This window comes from Seriola dumerili, unplaced genomic scaffold (genome assembly GCF_002260705.1).
Source record: "Seriola dumerili isolate Sdu_G_001 unplaced genomic scaffold, Sdu_1.0 BDQW01000242.1, whole genome shotgun sequence".
NCBI lineage: Eukaryota > Metazoa > Chordata > Actinopteri > Carangiformes > Carangidae > Seriola > Seriola dumerili.
Window position 1 is genome coordinate 4336054 of NW_019174497.1, and position 15306 is coordinate 4351359.

The 15306-nt window shown below is 41.0% G+C and overlaps 1 long non-coding RNA gene across 2 annotated transcripts in view; it reads right to left on the bottom strand.

Moving 5' to 3' along the window:
* Positions 1–15306, bottom strand: part of LOC111229817 — a 41450-nt gene that overhangs the window by 15273 nt on the left and 10871 nt on the right. For both annotated transcript variants that reach the window (XR_002665420.1, XR_002665419.1), the window contains exon 3: positions 1509–1586. This is a non-coding gene — a long non-coding RNA (uncharacterized LOC111229817). The remainder of the gene's footprint in view (positions 1–1508; positions 1587–15306) is intronic.

Below are 15306 nucleotides of genomic sequence, written 5' to 3' on the forward strand. Positions count from 1 at the left end.
TCCACTGCACAGAATGCCTCATTGTGGGCTGTACCAGGCTGTTGGATTGGTCAGGTATACTTTTACAGAGAGAAAATACTGCAAACCCTCACCACCCTGCCATCTGCCTCTCAACATGCAACCTTTCCCTGGACTACTGCCATCCACTGCCAATAAGGCCTTAGGGGTGGAGAAGTGTGATACTCTGCCAGCCAAAACCATGTGTCCACTGCTAGTTAAGCAGAGCTTATATTCGTATGGATGACCATAATCACCTGCGTATGGGAAGGCTGAACCTGAGTCTTGAATCACCTGAAAGCTAATATCAGCTCGGTTGTGCCCTTCAAAAAAAGTCCCCTTTCATATAAACCCTGATAAGCAGCCTAATGTCTGAGCACACCTCAGAAAACTAAAGCACAAAAGAGGCCAAAGATGGAAGATTTCCATGAATCAACTGCTAATTTCAGGTTTAAAAAAAAAAACAGATATTTGAAAACAGTTATTACTATGTAATAAAAAATGTTATGAATCACCCTCGGGATTGTAAATTGCCTTATAAACGGCTCATATACTGATGCAACCTGTATTTTCCATTGAATTGGTAAAGTTAATGACCAAGTACCTGACAAAGAGCCGAATGAGCCAACGTAAAATATGTTTTAACGAAAGTAACTTATCTGAAGTCAGATTCATCGTTTCAACATCGTAGGTGTGGAACTGCTTTATGACTGCTCACAGAGGATTAATGCTCGTTCAGGTTTGCTCATGCATCAATAGAAGTACAAAAGCATTTTAAGAGATTCTGCAGACAACAGTTGCCACAAAATGTTACTATGCAAAGAATAAGTGTTACAAGATTCCGTGTTCAAGGATGTAAGATACACACACACACAAAAAGAAAAGAAAAAAAAAAATCAGGAAATGATGTGATCAACATTAAAAGTAGGTGGCAAATACCTTTCAAACGACAAAGTGATGGACGCTTTTATATTTATTCTCTATTCTGTCTCCTTAAACTTTTCAGAACATTAAACCGATCAACATGATCAGTACACAACGTACTTCTCCTCATACAGTACATGCTAAGCTCGGACCGCATCACTCATATACACTCAAATACCTCCACAACCGTGGCCTTCCACTCATCCACTGATTAGCAAGAAGTAGGATTATCCTGGCAGCAATCAAAGCACTATTAATGGCTTTTGTTTTTGCATTACTAAATTATAATTAGGTTTTGTGGAGAGGTGGGAAAAGTTATAGAAAAGCATTATTGAAGTTAAAGGAATAGATCTGTCGCTCTCATATGTGCTATATGTTCCTAAACTACATGAGCATGTAGGGTTTTGTATTAAGATGTGTAAATGCACAACAGGGTTAAAAGAAACTTTGTGTAAGAACCTCAAGTGCATCAAATGTTTATTTGTACAGGGTGCTTGTTAAACACTGAAAGCCTAAAATGTAAACACACGGATAAACTTCCATCGAAACCACACAAGCGTACACATATTAAAACAGATATTACTCACCAATATTTCAGTGCAAAGATGGCAAACGTCTGGTCGGGATACGAAATTCGGCAGCTCTTCCCGCTTTCATCCACATCTCTGTCAAGAAGAGGAGAAAGCCATAAGCTCCCGTTTGGTAGGTTCCTTCAAGACCCAGTTATTTCCCTCAGACTGTCCCCTTCACAGCCGTGCCCCAGCCCCAGCCCCAGCCTGAGCCCCCCAGCCTCAGTCTCAGGTCCAGGCTCACTCCTTCTTCCAGCCACAGTCTGAGCCCCAGGCTCAGGGCTGCACGGCTCGCCTGCCACCGGCTGGCTCCAGGCCTGGCGAGGCCTGAAACAATGGGAGGCCATGAGGCTGTCTGCAAGGCTCCAGCTAAGCCCGTCTACTAGTTAACAAGTCTCTGAATGAGGAATGTTAGCAAACAGACAAACAGCATGTCTGATGCATGCAAATAGCACAACCAGTCCAGTCATAGCCTTGGCTGGGCACATGAATAATTCAGCAGTCTATATGCTGCTCTCCCACATTACTCCCTCCCTCCTCCCAAATGAAATGCCTTCACTAGAATAAGTGTGGCAAAGTATTCAAACCCCTGCTATAACAACACCCTAGGTCACTACATCAATTTTAATACTTCATATAAACATGCAATAATCGCACAAAGTGGCCATGTAGAGACACAACATGCAGGTCTACTTCTGACAGTTCGCCCAAACAATTTGAAATTTCACAAATACTACATTTTTTTTTCTCTTATTGCCTTTTAATGTCTTTTGTTTGCAGTTGGCACCTGTCCCAGAAAGAGCTCCGGCTCAGCACACCACTCATTCCCCTGTTAGGAGAGCGAGTCGGTGTGAAAGAGAGAGAACAAGGGTGAGTGAGAGACTCAGAGGCAGGGACAGAGAGAGAGAGAGAGAGAGAGAGAGAGAGAGAGAGAGAGAGAGAGAGGACATGGGAAGGAAATAGAGGGAGAGACAGAGAGTAAAGACGAAGGAGGTGCGGTACTTCACACCAGTCGCTGGCGCTAATGAAGGACGTTTCTCTCAAACACAGATGTGTACCATGCTCAAACACCGGTCACATTCTCTGCTTGTCATCCATAGTGGTCATCCAGACCACGAGCCCACCACAAGCAGGTTACCCGTCAGAAATGGCGCCCCGGCACTCCAGGTGGAACAAGGCCCATCACATGGCGAAACACCACCTTCACGAATTCCCATCCAAAAAGCGAGAAACCAAATAAATACTACCAAGAACCCATCAGCGGAGAGAGAAAAAATATGAAGACGTGATACATTTTTAGAAAATAAAATACAAAAGAACGGAAGAAAAAGCACCAAAATCCAAAGTGATGCAAAAATCAATGCGCCAAAAGTGAGAAAAGGCCCCTAAAAAGCAACTTGTTGCCAGGTTTTGCAGAGCTGCTGTGCAGCTAGTTGGAGGCAGAGGGTTAAAATCCAGCTAGTAGTGAGTGAAAAAAAAGCTCCGTCTATGGAAGGGCGGGCTGTGGGGAGGCCCTGACTGTAGAAATAGCAGCAGACTTTTTCTTTTTTTTTTTTCCCTCGCAGAGCTTAAGTCTCCCCCTTGCGTGTGGCTGGAGCAGAAAGAGGGGAGCAACCGAAACAGAGAGAGAAAAAGAAGAGAGAGAGAGTGAGTGAGTGAGAGAGAGAGAGAGAGAGGGGAAGAGAAGAGGAGACAGCGAGCGCACAGTGAAGGGGAGAAAAGCTCCGCTGATGATGAAATAGGAGGTGCGGCGGAGCGCGCGAACCAGTCACTTTTTCATCACATGGCCAACACGGCAAGGAACTGTATTTGCACTGGAGACGGGGGAGAAGGAGGGAGGGAGCATAAGATGGGTGGGAGACGGAGACACAGAGAGAGAGAGAGAGAGAGAGAGAGAGAGAGAGAAAGAGAGAGAGGGAGAGTGGGAGGGTGGAAAGCACTGAACGTGGGAGGGGTGGAGGAGGAAGAATGACACAGAAATCCACTCCTCCGGCAGTGCGCAGTCGCAGTGCACACACTCACACGCCATACTGGGATACACTATACAGTACCTCAGCTACTATATTAACTGGTGAAAAGAAAAGCGAGGAAAAAGGAGAGAAAACACAATCATTCAGAGTGAGTGGACTGCCCTGCTGAAGGATCCTTGAAATATGCAACACTTCTGAGAGCTGGTTGAATTATTAACCTTATCTCTTACTGCAGTGGTTCTCTTGTCGCTGCAACAGTCTTGGGAGCACACTCTGAAAGAAGCACACACTCTCGGAGTCCATTAACTCTTTAGCATGCCACAGTGACTAGCGTGAATGCACAGAATAGACCAGTCGCGCGCGCACACACACACACACACACGTATACACATGCGCGCGCGCACACACACACACACACACACACACACACAGACACACACACACACACAAATACACATACACACAGGAAAAAGATAAGCTTGCAGAGTGTTTATTTCAGTAACATGTGGCAAAGAACGCACGGCCAGGACCCTCCTCTTTGCCCCGGCTCTGTCACAAAGCAAACTGAATGCTGAAGCTGAACCCTTGCAGCTATTTTGGCACAAAGTCAAAAGGCTGATAAGCATTTTTGGGTGAGACTTTGCTGCTTTTCCTCGAGGAAAACCAGCTGCCACTTGCCGTGTGAAGCACATTCAACAGTTCAGTGAAAATTTCGAGAAACCTCCTCAGAGATGCTGATTTGTCCGTTTTTTAAAAAGTAGGAGGGATAAAAAAAAAAAATTAAAAAAAAAAAAAAAAGGAAAGAAAGAAAATATAATCGTCTAAACAATTTGTTCTAACCGGATCCATGCACCGATTTACACGAAGTGTAAGCAAGCCAGAGAGGGAACTAGAGGGGGGAGACCTAAACAGCATGGCTGTTTCCACCATCTTAGATTGTATTGATTATTCTTTGCTGTAACGTCTGTCTCTCTCACACACGCTAGCTCTCTTTCTCTCCCTTCTGTCCCTCCCTCCCTCTTTCTGCCTCTGTTCTGCCACCTTCTGTACTCGGCGATCAGCATTTGGCTTTTTCCATTTGTGGCAGATTACTGTAACGCTATTGTACAACAACTTCCTGCCTCTTTTGGCTCTGGTTCTAAAAACTGCAAAGGCAGAGCTCGTGGCTTTAACTTTTTCCCCTCGGCCTTGAACTACAGGAGCTCTATAAGGAAATAAAAGGAGGAAGGGGATATGTAAAGTGTATCTGTTACTGAGGAACTATTTTGATTGCATTTCTGCTTTGTAAACTGCTGAGCATTAAAGAGGGGACTACATGCCTAGCAGACACAATGAGAGAAAAAAAGGTGGGGGTTAAACTTTTCTTACTTTTACTCTGTGAAAACTTTCTGTTGGTTTTGGAGGGCAACTGCATTATTAGTGGGGCTCAGGCTCACGCAGATTTGTCTAACATGGCTGCTACTGCTTCAGGCTGCACAGTTTGTGAGGGCTGCTTTCATAGCACGGCCACCACCCCGTTCCTCGCCGGCTCTCTTCCTCACTACAGCAGCACAGAGACTGGACTCTCCACAAAAAACTATTCTCCCCTCTGTACCCCTCTTTGCTCGACAGGTTTCAAAAAAACACAGGTGGCTAAACACAGACCATGTGCAGAGAGTAAGAGGGGGGAATTCTGGCATTATTTACTCTACGTTAGTGCGGGAAAAAAGGCTGGACTGGAATTTATTTGTTCTCTTTCCCTAAATGAGATACGAGCTCGGTTCAGGTGTCTGCATTGGCATGAGCTATAGAATCCTATTCGAAGGAGTGCAGCTGTACGTCACATCTCGCCATGCGTTTTAACCAATTGAGAAACACATGACTTCATTATGGCTTCAATGTATAAAGCTGTCATGTGTATATGTGTAGAGGAGACCTTATGTGGAAATAACTTGAATCAAAAACATAAAATGTTGGAGCTACAAGCATTAACTGTAGCTGCTTTAGAGAGGCACACTTTGTGTATTTATGCGTAGTGTGCACACTGCACTTCGCATGGCATAAAGTTCATTTGAGGATACAGTTTTGGTTTCAGGTTGCCTGCCAAGTCTTACCACTGTGCTCCTGTACATTGTTCCTCTGTTGCGTTTCCCAATTATTTATCACATTTTAATTTTGAAGGCATAATTTATCGTATTTTAGCAACTAAACAAAGTTTTTAAAGTGACTATAAATAAATCTGTTTCTGATGAAAAAAAAAAGAAGTTGTTTCTGAACCTTTTCAATCTTTCCTTCTTTTTACAACTACTAATGTTTTTATTTCTTTAATTTATTTTCAGACTAAATGATCAAATACAAATGTTTTTTTCGAGTTAACAGTGTCACAGAAATGTGGCTTCTCTTTGATTTACATACTTGAAACAAGCAGAGAAAAGCAACAGCTTTTTGTCTGGTGTACGTGGCTGCTGCATCTGTGTGATACAGAATCAGTCAATCAGGCCTATTGATAATACAATGTGAAACAAAATGGCAGACGGCGCCATGTTATGGATCCTGCTCGACATCATTTGACTATTAAAGGAAAAAAAACAAATACTTGTTCTCTAAACTGCAAATCCTTTTTGTTCATTGTGTAAAAAGCATTGGATAACTCTAGAAATTTATAATATTAAAATTTTTGTAAGTTTTGTATCTCATAAAAAGCACTAAAAAGCATATTAAGAATATTGCAGAGAGGAATAAATACATTTAAAAAGGTTAAATGATATAAATTGAACAGCAATATAAATGTTACAAATGCATCTGTAAAATAATAACTAGATTTATTATCCCAATATTATATATGGATATCAGAGCCTTGAATAAACCTTCAGTCTCACACTGATGAAGCTCATGGCCTAATGTAGAATATGTGCTGTGGTCTGCTGCAGGCAGGAGAACACTAAACACATATTTAAGTGCCTTAAGTGACATTTGTCAGTCAAGACAAGCACTCTGTATTACAGACAGTGCAGATAATGGGACAGGGGACACATTACTGCATAAATATGCTGGTTTTCTCTTTCAGCTTTCTTTCTAGAGCTGCAGGAAACAGTGAGGAGAACTGCAGGAATATAACATTTCAGTGGCCAGGGGATTCGCAAAGACAAACAATATTTGCACTTAGTCATTTGCAAACATCAAGGACGTATTAGGAGGTTGGGAGGGTGGAAGAGGGGTGGATCTGTGCTTGGTCAGCAACCACTACTATATCAACATATACTAGATACGATATGTAGCATATAAAAACACACAGATATTCTAATGGACTTATTCAAGGGGGTAAAAGCTAACCACAAAAGTATCCCCACACTACTTTATACTCTCCATGAGCAGGAGCAGAGTCTATGAGGTGGTCTTGCTTAAGCCCCGCACGTGTCTAAACAACTTCTCTATTACACTCGAGACCTCTGAGGGCACTCCCCATCGAGCGGGGAACAAAGGCCATGACCCCTGGGTCAAAAGCGTTACACGGGAGGCCAAGCGGGCCCATTGAATTTTCCATTGCTGTTTGCTTTAAGAAGGTAAAGATTACTAACACATTAACTAATGCCGATTAGGGGGTTATCCCTCATGGGACTGAGGTCCCAGGGCAGCACATCACGTCTTATTAACACAACCTGACCTTTGACCCCAGCAGTCACCTCAGGCAGCCGACTGTGACCACCACTTTCTGCTCTCTGTTTGACACACACACACACACACACACACACACACACACACACATGCACATACAGACGAGGGATAAAGAGTATCCAGGCAAGGTGCAGCACAGCTTGAAAAAAAGAATTTTTGTCTGGACAAACATAAATAAATGATACGATATTATCACTGCCCTGTACTTGCAGTGGTCATTCTCTCCTGCACCCCTGTGTAAAAATGAAGGCTGTTTGACTTGCATTAGCAAGCTGTGCATCATCTGTGTATCTCAAAATAATCAGAGCAACATTTCCAGTAAGAATAACTTCCTAATTAAACACGATTGATTCAAATAAGTTGTTTTCAAGGCCTCCGACTTTGAAGCACGTGTTCTATCGAAGTTCATAAAATGGGGGCATGTGCAATAAAGTTCTCATCACAAAATGGTGGACACAGGACATGCGCAGTATTGATGTTCCAGATATATCATATGATGATGATGATGTCCCAGATGATCATATGATGAAAGGCAAGAAAGGGGCAATTTCTTCACAAACTCTTTCTGCCATGCTATTCAAACATTATCAGCTGAGAGGTAAAAGTAAAATGTTGTGATGAGCTCACTTTAATCCTGCATGTCCAAAAACAGCAAGCCAATAATAACATTACTCGCTCTCACCACCTTTGAAATGATTTGCTTGTGATCAGATCATTTGCAGTTATCGCTCCTAAAATAAAATATATCAATATCGATTTAATAGAAACAGAAGAATATTGGTGAGTTTTCCCTGTAGTGCTTTCCAAAAGGTCAAGTTCATGTTTCTACACGGAAAGTAAAAGTTTTTCCACAATTTGACTTCACATGCAAAACTTGTAGGTATAACAACTGAGCACTTATTGAAAATTCAAAAGCGGAATACACTCTGAATATTTGAAAACAGAACATCTATATTTTACAAAATGAATACATTTTGTTTGTTTCATGAAATATATATTAATTTTGAATTTGCTATTGGTTTTCGAAGCTGATTAAGACAATAAACTACTGCCTGTTTATTGTCTTCTGAGCAAGTGCTGTGCTTATATATAATTTTTAAAAAAGGATAAAAGACAAAAATTTATGATGAGTGTGTAATGGAAAAAATAGATGCAAAAATGTGCAATATTTGGGTTTAATTAGTTCCTGTAAAATACACAGCTCGTTTTTTTTTCTTTATGTTAGCTTTATTGTAAGGTGTACGAGGGAATTTATTATTAAAAAAGAAAAAAAAATCAAGGACACTGATTTGATTTTTGCAAAAATTGAATATGTATGAAATATAAATCAAATTATGAATAATTATTACCATAGCACAAACACAACTCTCACAGAAGCATTTTAGTCTGATAAAACTTGATTTTTCTTCTCCCTGGGCAGAAACACACATTGTACTGTGGACAACTGCTTCATATGTGTGTTTTATTGACTTTCTAAAGTTTGCTGTTAAATAATTACTAAAGAAATCACCCCCAGCAAACTATAGACACATGTTCAAATTTTGAAAGATAGACCTCTGACTAAATTATATGTTTCGACCCATTCGGATCCTGATTTGGATAAAATGAATACAATTTGTCATGATGTCTATAAATCTATTAACCAAAGGCAATACTTTTTTCCTTTAAGGAATATATTCGATAATATTAGATATTTTGTGGCGGCACATTTTAAAACATGGCATATTTCAAAATCACTTCATTTCTTGTAAATGCATGAATTATCGCATTTGTTTAGTTTATTTTTATTTGAAGTTAGTTCAATTGCCTTTGAGTGAAATGTTTTGCAGTGTTCCCTGCTATATTTTTCTAATATCAAAGCGCAAAACAGAGCATTGATTTCAACATGTGCCAAACGCCTATCAGTTTGTCTTTGATTGACTATATTCATATTAAACATCGTCAATCAAAAATGTAAAATCAGAAGAAATCTCGAGTCATGGTATGAGCTGGGGTTCAAATTATTTTAAAGACATATACTAAAGAAACAAAATTTGTAGAAATGTTATGTCTACTGGATCAATTAATTTAAACAAGAAAATAAGAATAAAGACAGTTTGATGGCTGAAATGAACTCACCTTGCTGTTTCTCACAGGATTCTGACAGAAGAAGAAGAAGAAGAAAAGAGACACAGAGGGAAAAGAGCAAACGAGAGCTTCTCCTGGGAACAAGCTGGAAATTATGGACCTATTCGATATCAGACCTCAGAGTGGACAACCTATCCAAAGAGGGACGCGCCCTAACTGTAACTAACAACTACTTCTGGCAGCCCTTCCACAGCCAAACATATTGTCCTGGGTCAGGGCAGCTTTTGTATGGCAGCATCAAACTAGGGCAGCTAAGGAAAGAAATCCACATCAAACTACAGTATCGTTGATAGAATAAAAATTATGATAACAACGCATTCAAGATAAATGATATATACACACACATATATATATATATATATATATATACATATATCATAGAGGTCAGTCTATATGATATATGTGTATATATATCTATATATGTGTAGATATATACACACACATACACACACACACACATATATATACATATATCTATATCTATAGATATATGTTTATATAGATATCTATAGATCATATAGACTGAGCTCTATGATCCCTTCGTTTGGTCATCAAACTTTAAAAATTCCACTGATACATGCATACATACAGAGTGAGAAAAAGACTGAAGTAGGATTTTCACACCTTGAGCCCGCTTAGACAAAAATGGGGACAATACTGATAGTCATTATGGATTTTTTTCTAATTGAATATTATGTATTATGTGAACACTCCCACACACTTTTATTAGTCCTGTGATATTACAAGATCAAATTCAAACACTGATACACGGAGCAAGTGTGTCATTAATGAAAATGCATGAAATGAATTATGATGCAGGATCATCTAATCTTAGAAATTATAAACTTTTCCTCATAATAATTGAATAACTCCTTTTTAATAATGTCACCCTTTATTAACTGTAATTCCAAAGTTATTATGGCAATTACAAGAGCTGTTTCAATGTAATAAAAAACCTTGTATAATGGACATTATGTGGTGTTAACTAAACCATAGTGGGAATAAAAGTTACCTTAGGCACTAAGTTAACTGAAGTGCCGGGACAAATTCTCAAAAGTCAATGACGCATTATAATAAAAAAGAAAATTCTCCTTTTCTGTCCACTTGACCAGCCTGTGCTGGGCTTGTACATACCTGAACTCTCCCTTTGCAGTTTTCCCCTGAGGTCTGCTAATACCTACTTTAAACAGCCATGGCCATTTTGTTTTATTCTTCCTCTACATGAAGCCAGGAGTGCACCGGCCTGGCATTTTAGGGGCCACGTCAAAACGCCTGTGCCTGCGCCGCAGGGCCGCATGGAGTCCAGCAGTCGAGCCATACGCACTCAGCGGTTCACTGCCTCGACAAACACTTTATGTGTGCTGTTTTGTTATCGTTCACACACTCTCTCTAGCGTCCTTGCTCTACTGAGAACAGCAAAACATGCACCTAATACACTTTATCCATTTCATAAACATGGTCTCCTTCTGACGCCTTCTGCTACACAGAGCCACTGGGCCTTCAGCCCCTGAATCACTTCACAGCACTTCCTCTCTTCTGACTGCCACATAAAGTTAGCTCGGTCACAAAATAGCTTTGATCAAAGACAACAAGTGAGGCGGGAAATATTGTAGATACTCATCCAATTCCCAGTTCAGCGATGCCATTTAACGAGCTTGATAATTGCTGCTAACTTTCTGCACACTTAAAAGAAAATTTGGCATCCTTTAAAAAGGGGGGAAACAGTACTGATATTGATTTGAAAGTGACGAGGATAAAAACACTGATTAGGTAAATTCCACTTGGGCTGGCTGACTGTAATTGATGTGCGTAATGTTATTAGCACAAGGATATTTATCTATGTGTGAGAAAAGCAGCACTTCACAGGACAGCTGCATAAACAGAGGTTTTATTACTCCATGGGCTATTTCTGCACATTTAGTGAGTCTTTTGATTCCTCTGAAATATTGTTTTTAAGAGCAGCAAAATAATGTGTGTTTAAGACATGCTTCAAATTTCAAAGACAACAGATATATGTCTGAAATGTACACTGCACATATTTCTTTTAATTTCATTTTATTATATTTATTAGTTCTACCCTGTATTTTACAGTGTTTGATTGTCCATATTATTTAGAGTCTGTAGGTATCGAATAGTAATGGTCATCTGAGGGCATATCGTAAAGACGCATTAATGTAAATATGGCCCTTTATGGTGCTGTACACAGACGCTGCTCTCTGCATTTTAAGTGAACAAATGAGTTCATACAGACACAGTGACCTGTTCTGTTACTGTGCATCATGTTCATGCCCATTAGATGAGCAAGTACAGGCAGTGAAGAACTTGGTGATCTGAGGTCATGCACAATATCAACCTGAACCTTTGGTGTACACAGGTGTTCTTTACTGTACTCCTCCTCTGTGTTAGCAGCTGGTTGGCTGGTGTGTTTGCTACAGAGGAGCACAGCTCTGTGCTTCTGCAGGGTATATTAGATAAACTGGGTTTCTGTGTACAGCACACAAATATGCAATTTAAATTATTTAAACATTTTAAGTATTAATTTTTTTTTTCCTGTTAAGTTGCCTGTTTGTATACAAAGCTGTTGGAGCTGGAATCCGTGTAAATAAAATCTAATATTATTATTATCATCAAAGTCTTTATTTCTATACTTTTATCGGAACAAACATTCCTGTTCTTCATGATTATAGCTGCAAAAACAAAACGGTGTGCGGGGTAAACATTACAGTTCATTGGTGCTGAATTCTTAATTTAATTAATTAATTTCTGTAATTCAGGTCCCTGTGTGTCTATAACAAGCACTACATACGCTAAACTGTGCTGACCTCATGGTGTGTAATTCTTTGGTCCGCCCATCATCATCATCAGGCTAAAGGTGTGGACAGCACGCGGGAAGACTACGATATGACAGCCTCTGACCTCTCACACCAGCTTATAGAGGCAGAGGGTCACGCAGAGGACATGGCGGTGGAGGGAGAAGTCAATCTTATCCTTCCGTTCCGCCACAGGCCTGTGTGCAGCGACAGCAAGATGAGCTAGAGGGCTTTCCAAAATCCACACTCGTTTGGCTGGGAGCAAGGCATCAGGGCCGTGTGTGTTTCAAAGGAAACGCTGAGGAAAGCGTTTTTTGTGGCAGCACCCGTGCACTTGACAGTGTGTATTAGCCTGCCTCTGTGTCTTTGCTCCGTCCCCACCCTGACTCAATATCCCTCAACACCAATATCTGTCATCTTTAGTAGCCAAAATGGCATGGAGCCCATTTGTCTCGCAACGGTGGAGAATTCTACCTCGTCTCATCTTGATATGGTTCTAACATGTACGGACAATTTTTAGTCATTATCTCTACACATTACAAATACCTCCGGCTCTGCTAAACAGCATAGGGCCGAGGGGTTAAAAGGCAGGAGGCACTGAAACGAGAGGGAGAGAAAAGCATCAGCTCTCGGACTGCTGTCAACTGAGCCTGTGCCTCTTTAATGGTGGTGGTGGTGGTGGTGGTGGGGGGGGGGGGGTGGGGGGGGGGGGGGGTGATAACCTGGCACAAAACCAACCGCTAATGCCCCTTAAATGTCAGAGACTGCAGAAAGGAAGGGAGACAGCAAAAATGAGAACACATTCATATTTCAGTATGGCAGATGCTATAATGTGTTGATGCCTCACAGTGAGTGCACACAAGGACACCAGGAGAGCGAAAAGGAGAAGGCAGACATGAAAAAGGGGAAATGAAAAAGAGAGAAAAAAGGACTTTGCAGCAGTGATGGAAGCAGCCCCATCTGATGGTTGTCTCTATTCGACAAAGTTCAGACTGGATCTGTCTCACTCCCTCTCTCTCTCTCCCTCTCTCTCTCTCTTTCTCTCTCTCTCTCTCTCTCTCCGCAGACGAAAATCTGGTGGGGTGGGGGTCGGGGGACGGGGTTGAGTCTGGTGTTGGGGGTGGGGTTGGATTGCTGGAGAGAGTGATCTTTTTTTCCAGTGGGGTGAAAGGCGGACGGTCATGTGTGCAGAGCTCATGACAAAAGGCCCTTTTATGTGCAGCGTATGCAGATAGAGGAGGCTCCTTTGTGCACAGATGGAGATCCCATGCCTGGGTCTGCCTGCGGCGGAGAGGGAAGGGAGGGAGGAGAGGAGAGAAGAGTGTTGGTGAGGGGAAGGGAGGGGTGTCTCTGGCACTGAGTGCCATCACTGTGTCTGGTGGGGGGAGGGGGCACGGAAAAGGAAAACCAAGCCGTCCTGGTTCTGCCAGGTTCACACATAGGGAGGAGGGGCCACAAGGTTTGCTAAGAGGATATGGAGACTGGTGACCCCATAGTGGGATCACAAATAGAGCCCCATCTACTGTCTAACATGTGGATCAGGGTCAAATATTATTTTCAAATAATCTTCGGTGTTTGTTTTAACCAGCTTGGGAAAACATGAATTGCCACAAGTAGTGCCAGAAAGTTTAGACAAGGACAGGAAAGCATGAAAAACCTACCTGATGTTAACTAAGGATTATTGGGTTAGAAAGGCTTAACCTACTTTTTTAATACCAAACTATCTCCCCTAACAGGTTAAACAATCAAGCATAAGCATCACTTAATCAGTTTTACCAGCTAAAAATGGTGCCAACTGATCATGTGAAAGATCGAGGTGAAAAAAGTACATTTAAAGCCATATTCAGCATCAATATGTTCCCTCATAGATGCCTCTGCCACTGTCTGCTACACTATTATCTTGATGCTGCTGCTTTGACCCTTGTACTGTCTATGTTTTGCCTGTCATCTATCAATCTCTGGATAAGCCATACGCTGAAAGTGTCCACTCTATCCTGGTGCCACCTCTCTCCCCTGCGAGATGAGGTGACTCCCACTGACATCCCGTCTGCTGAGAAGACGTCACATCCTTTAAGCGGCCTCCTCCCACTGACCAGGACATCTTGACTCTCAAGCCAGACAGATTCCTATCCTGCCAGAGCACCAAGTCATATGGCCATTTTCACCAGTGGACAGATGGACAACACCCCCCACGCTGCCAGTCACGTTAACTCCACATAAGGCTGAAGCTGCTGAAACACTTGCACTGAGCTGAGAGTCGTTAACATTCAAATGTAGGAAAATGGAAGACATAAGTGCAGAGTTTGCTTACAGGGAGGTCAGTGTAGGGATGCATTAATAAACATGATTGATAGCTAATCAGTTAATGTTAGCTAGCAAGCGACCTTAGCCAAACACATTATACATAAAGAACCAAAACCTTAACAGTCAAGTTTTTTGCCACTCCCAGTAACGGAGCTAACATAAGCTAACTGTATGCTAATATCACCTGCCCAGCAGGATTCGTGGCAGAGAGCTCAGATAAATTAATATAATAAAAAAATAAATAGCCAAAGAAGCATATTTTTCTCAGGAGAACAGTGTTAAAACACAAATGAATATTAGACTTGCATTCAAGGGGGAGCAAGAGAGGATTTTAAAGGGATTCCCATGATGCTCTATTATGCTAGCTATGTATAAGCAGTATTTTACTAATGCGCTAGCCACAGCACATTAGTCATGATAACATGACACTATAACGTCTCACTGCTATGAGTTTATTCAAAGGTCTTTCTGCCCCATGGTGGTCAAAAATCAAAAAACATATCAAAGAGTTTTTTTGATATGTTTTCAGATTGAAAACTTAGTGCTTAGTGATTTCTAGCCATGGTAGTTAATATTTTATTCAAGTAATGTAATGTAATTCTCTTGATTAAGGTCCCATATTTGCCTGAAGGAATTGACAATTAAAAATTTCAATAATATCTGTCAAAATAGTTTTCACTTAATTTTAGGGGTCATTTTTAAAGGATACACAATTTAGGCTTTTATATGTCATCATGAATTACCTAGTAGGAAATACTTGTATGTCATGCAGTAAAATGTCTGGAAATAGACATATTGTCTGAACCATTAGGAAGAGTTGAGACTTTACTCAGACTTTGACACCCTACAATGCTCTCTCTCTCTCTCTCTCTCTCTTTCTCTCTTGTGTTATGTTTCAAATTCAAATTCAAAGGTGCTTTATTGGGACATGAAAGTTTTAGTAAAACAATG